The following is a 6,307-nucleotide window of genomic DNA, read 5'->3' on the forward strand; positions in this document are numbered from 1 at the left end:
AGATCATCAATATACGACAGCAACACCCCCATAGGACATAGGGTATTACTCCAATCGGAGGCCCGAACCTGTATACATCGATTGTCCCGTCTTGTGATTAATCCCTGTACTCGATGGTACCCAGTCTATTTACGGACACATTGTTAGGAAATAATCTTCGACAATTGGCGCGTCAGGTAGGGGCCTTCTTCTGCTTTGCAGGATTAATCATGTCTTGGGCTCACATTTACGTTGGATTCTCCAACGACGGCTTCTACGACCACTTTGAGTCGATGGCGGACAGCTTCAGGTCCCCTCTCGTCAACACAGAGATCATCTTTGGAACCATGGTTTTCTGTTGGGACGACCAAGGTGGACTGATCCATACGGATACCCTCGAATCCAGACCAGTGGATGCATACCGTGAGGTGGGACATCTCGAGTGGGATCCTGCGGAGCCTAATGTTCTCCACTGCATAGACACCGACAACGACGAGGGTGGCGACGGTGATTCTAACACTAGCCAGAGCAACCGAATTGATCGATTCGTGTATATGGCTAGAAGCAACGACCCCCATCGACTGACCCAATGGCGATAGATCAAGAGGCTGTAGTCGATCACGACACGGAAATTCCCAAAGATCCGGTGATAGCTATCGCCCCCCAACGGTACTGATGATGAGTTACCACCAGAAACATCCATAGCTAGAGCCTTGCATGCACTCGACACGATCCTTCACCGGTAGACCACGCGAGAACAGATGCCTCCTGGCCTCTCCCGGTGACTTCCGGTGGGTACGCCTCTGCCTATGATGACTCATGACTCAAGGGAGAAGCTCCCTTCAAACAGTCACCATGAGGCTTCATCGGCTCGATCGCCACCCAGCCTTGGTAACTACGTGTTCAATACTTCGGATGCTAACATACGAGGAGCACATCTGATCCTCTGATCCCTTCCAAAGTTAGATCCGCGAATCCACTAACCCCTGTGGTCAATCAAGTCAAGACCTTACTCGATGCAGCTCAGATCCAAGTTGCTCAAGAAAATAATCCCAGCAATTCTAGGCCCCCAGTCGGTACGGTCCTGGCTCGAGGAGCCACAGGCGGGAACGTTCTCGAGTTGGAGAATCTTAGATGGGAAGCTCAGGTGGTCGATCCCGAACACGATAATGCGGGCCAAACTGTAACTGCTCCGTCCATAGTCGTAGAAATCAGGAAGCCCTAAGCAAGCGTATTCCCCACAATCAGCATGACCTACAAACGGTGATCGAAAACCACCGTGAAGAATGCCGTGAAGATGATCGCCGCTACTATGACCGCAGGTCTACGGGACGGGATGGTCGACATGACTCCCCTGCTCAAAGAGTCATGCGTGAAAGTCCCCCACCACCTCCTCCTAATGAGTTTGACGAAGGCTGCGAGGCTTTCGTACATGAACTTCGGTCAATTCGGTGGCCCGAGAAGTTCAAAGCGGGCCCAATCCAGAAATACACCACTGTTATTTGAGCAGCCAGTGGTAACAATCGAGTAATGGTCAATTACCTGTTAACTGTCCTCGATGGACCCGCAAGGTCCTGGTTGCTAAACTTACCACCCAACTCGATTAGTTCATGGGCGGAACTCAAGGCTCAGTTCATAGCCAATTTCCAAGACACATTCGAGCGATCAGGAATGGAGAACGATCTCCACCAGCTACACCAAGGCAACAGTGAATCTCTTCGAGATTTTATCCGCTGGTTTAGTGACAAGCGTAACACGATCCTTGACATCTCTGACGAGTCAATGATCATCACTTCAAACGAGGTGTTCACAACATAGATTTACATGAAAAGATGGCTACTCGGAAGATCCGTACGGTCAAAGAGCTTTACGAGTTAGCCAACAAGTGCGCAAAATGGGTAGAAGTGCAGGTGCACACTAAAAACCTTCAGTCTAGCAAGGACAAACCCGAGTCCTCGAAGAGTGGAGGAAAGAAAACCAAACTTGGTGACAAGCGCAAGGGACCCGATACGACTATAGCTGCAGTCGACAGGAACAAATCGTGCAACACCGGGGACAATAAAGGCAGACCATAGCTTGGCACACATCTTCAGAGGATCTGCCATGTACGAGTCCAAAAGGCAGTACAAGGCGGTCGAGCGAGAAGTCAACTTGGCCCTAACTGGGCCCACTCGGTATCTCAGGTGGTCGGAACAGTCGATCACCTTTGGTCAAACCGATCATTCGGTCGCAATACCACATCCTAGTCGATACCTGGTTGTGGTTCAGCCGACCATACTCAACGTCAAAGTTTTCAGAACTCTGGTCGATGGTGGTAGTTCACTCAACCTCATTTTCTCTAAAACCTTGGACAAAATGGGAATTTGGAGGTCGGAGCTTTAAACAGGAGTCGAGCCTTTCCATGACATAACTCCCAACTCATCGACCATGCCTCTCGGTTGGATCGAGCTGCCAGTTACGTTTGGTGTGCCCGACAATTTCCGCACAAAAAAGCTGACCTTGATATTGTAGACTTCGAGACGGCGTAGAATGTGATTCTAGGCCACCCAATGTTGGGCAAGTTCATGGTGGTGGTTCACTATGCTTACCAAATGCTCAAGATCCCAAGTCCTAAGGGGGCCATTATAGTTAAAAGGGATCAACACGCAGCGGTCAAATGCGACATGCAAAGCCTGGATTTGGTCGAACACTTCGGTCAAGTGGCTATCATCCCCAAGGATGCAAATTCTAAGTAACAAAGGCACCAAGATGTCATCAAGGCCAAAAACTGCAGGCTCGTAAGTCTTGTTAGCACCTCTGAGTCAGACGACGCCGAAGGCAAGATCGACGATGGTGTCAACGATAAGAAGACCGGTGGTTGTGTCAAGGCAGTGCCCCTCGACCCATCTGAACCTTCTAAGATAGTTAAGATCGGGGCCAATCTTGACCCCAAATATGAACTCGAGCTCGTCACCTTCCTCCAGGCAAACTAAGACGTGTTCACATGGTAACCGTTCAATATGCCCGGGGTCCCCAGGGAGATGATCGAGCATCGACTAGCTGTTAAACCCGGCGCCAAACCTGTGGTGCAGAAGCAGCGAAGATTTGCGGAAGATAGGAAGCGGGCGATCCAGGAGGAGGTCGATAAACTCCTAAAGGTGGGCTTCATTCAAGAAGTGCGTCATCCTACGTGGCTCGCGAACCCCGTCCTCGTCAAGAAGGCCAATGGTAGATGGAGAATGCGTGTCAACTTCACCGACCTCAACAAAGCTTGCCCAAAGGATCCTTTTCCTCTCCCACGCATCAACCAAATCGTCGAATCTACGGCAGGCTGCGAATTTCTATGTTTTTTAGATGCCTATTCAGGGTATCACCAAATTAGCATGGGATTAGAGAATGTGGAGAAAACATCTCTTACTACTCCCTTCGGTGTATTTTGTTATGTAAAGATGCCTTTCGGTTTCAAAAACACTGGTGCTACATATCAAAGGTGTATTCAAAACTGTCTACAACTTCAAATCGGGCGCAATGTAGAAGCATACGTCGATGATGTTGTAGTCAAGTCAGAAACCAGAAATGCATTGATTAACGATCTCACAGAAACATTCAACAACCTTAGGAAATATCGCATGATGCTCAACCCCAAAAAGTGCACGTTCGGTGTGCCATCCGGCAAGCTTCTCGGCTTCCTGGTGTCAAGTCGAGGCATTGAGGTCAACCCACGCAAAATTGAGGCTCTCGACCAGATGCGGTCACCTCGAACAATGAAGGAGGTTCAGAAACTGACAGGTTGTATTGCTGCTCTTAGTCGTTTTATCTCTAGGATGGGCGAGCGAGGAATGCCTTTCTTTAGGTTGTTGAAGAAACAAGACCGATTCGAGTGGACAAAGGAAGTGGAATGCGCCTTCCAGGACTTAAAAAGGTACTTATCTTCCCCATTGATTCTTACACCGCCTAACGAGAAGGAGGAGCTCTTTTTTTATATTGTAGCTACCCCACAAGTCGTAAGCACGGTACTGGCAGTCGAACGGGAATGCCCTAAGAAAAAGGCCAAGGTCCAAAAACCTGTTTATTACGTGAGCGAGGTTCTACACGATGCTAAGCAATGATACCCGCAAGTACAAAAGCTGATATATGCAGTCTTGATGTCTTCCCGAAAATTACGGCACTACTTCCAAGCGCACAGGATCACAGTCTTAATGATGTATCCGTTGAAGGATGTAATAACCAATCGGGAAGCTACTGGACGAATCCCACAATGGGCAGTAGAACTAAATGAGTTTGACGTAAGCTACGCACCATGCACAAGCGTGAAATCTAGAGTGTTAGCAGATTTCATCGCCGAATGGACAAGCATTGAAGAAAAAAGGCCAAACATGGTCGAAGATCACTAGACGCTCTTTTTCGATGGATCGCTCACACTCCAGTGCTCGGGGGCTAGCATTGTGCTCAAATCTCCAATGGGCGACGAACTCATGTACGTTGTTGAGTTAGACTTTAAAGCCTCTAATAATGTTGCAAAATATGAAGGACTGGTAAACGGTCTCTGTATAGCTTCATCACTTGGGATCAAACGACTTCTTGTGAAAGGGGACACACAGCTAGTCATAAACCAAGTTCAAAAGGAGTACCAATGCTTGGATGACAACATGGTGGCTTACTTACTCGAGGTGCGAAAGCTCGAGCAAAAGTTCGAAGGACTAGAAGTGATGCGCATCAAAAGGAGTGATAACTCCGGTGCGGATGAACCTGCTAAACTCGCTTCTTCTCAAGCACAGTACCCATAGGGGTCTTCGTTGAGAAACTCCGTAAACCATCTGTCCCAATAGTTCAGCGAACATATGCTGCCGAACCCGACCAACAGTCTGGTCAGGTCACCGAGGCAGAACCCGTAGACACGGATGCTGCACTACTCAAATGTAACCCAACTTCGATGACTCTGTACCAAGCCTACCTCGAGGCTCGAGACATCCCTGATGATGATGCATCTGCAGAGAAAATTGCTCCTAAATCCAAGCTCTACGTTTTGGAAGATGGTAAGGTAAGTTATATCGAAAGGGGAGTAACAGAATCTTGATGAAGTGCATCACTCAGGAAGAGGGGAATAAATATTGCTTGATATCTATGGAGGCACATGTGATAATCATGTGTCTTCTTGCACCTTGGTCGGAAAGTCCAGGATGCTTCCGAGCTGGTCAAAAAGTGCGAAAGCTACTAATTTTTTGGAAGGCAGACCACTCGACCAGCCCAAGCTCTGCAAACAATCCCTCTTTCTTGTTCTTTCTCTGTCTGGGGCTTGGATATCCCGGGACTGTTCCCAAGGGTCTAAGGTGGTTACAAGTTCTTATTCATGGCTATCGACACATCCACCAAGTGGATAGAGGCTGAACCCGTAGGAAAAATAACCGCAGAAGCGGCCAAGAAATTCATGAGGAGCATAATTATTCAATTCGGCATTCCGCATCAGATAATTACGGATAACGGTAGCTAGTTCAAAAGCGGAACCTTTATTGCGTTCTGCAAAGAATTCAGCATTAAGACTTGTTTCGCCTTAGTAGCTCACCCGCAGGGTAATGGTCAAGTTGAGCGTGCTAATGGTATAGTCTTGCAGGGTATCAAAACTCAAGTCTTTGATAGGCTAAAGGCTTACTTGAAACGCTGGGTAAAAGAGCTTCCCTCGGTACTATAGGTCGTTCGTATGTCGATGAATAGGGCCACCGGTGAAACTCCTTTCTTCTTAGTTTATGGAGCGGAAGCGGTGGTCTCGACTGAGTTGCAGTTTGGATCACCTCGAGTAGAAAATTACTCTGAAGAAGGGCAGGAGCACTTACAAGTGGATGACATAAATCTACACGAGGAGTACCGAGATCGAGCGTCTATTCGAGCGGCCAAGTATCATCAGGCGTTACGTAGATATCAAGGCCTAAAAATTCAACCCAGTCAACTCACTGCTGGGGACCTCGTCCTACGGAAGGTGCAGAAACAGGCCCAACGCCATAAGTTATCGCCTAAGTGGAAAGGACCTTACATAGCAGTCGAGGTCACTTGACCTGGGTCGGTAAGGCTATCTACTCCAAACGGTGAGATACTCGAGCACTCGTGGAACATCGACCAACTCTGAAAGTTTTATTCATAGAAAAGATAGGTTAGAGGTAAGTCGATTATATTCGATTCGGTTGGTTACCCGATTACATAGTTTTTCACGTTCACGCTAATCCGTGTGACTAGTGCAAAATTGATAGAAAGGATCAGTTTAGATCTTTCAAAAAAACCTTATTTGCCCTTGAACGAGTCAAGGAACCTTTTATACTCCTCCCTCGGGTAGCAGCTGATCACCCTAGGAATTGGC

This window comes from Phragmites australis, chromosome 24, assembly GCF_958298935.1.
Source record: "Phragmites australis chromosome 24, lpPhrAust1.1, whole genome shotgun sequence".
NCBI classification, from domain to species: domain Eukaryota; kingdom Viridiplantae; phylum Streptophyta; class Magnoliopsida; order Poales; family Poaceae; genus Phragmites; species Phragmites australis.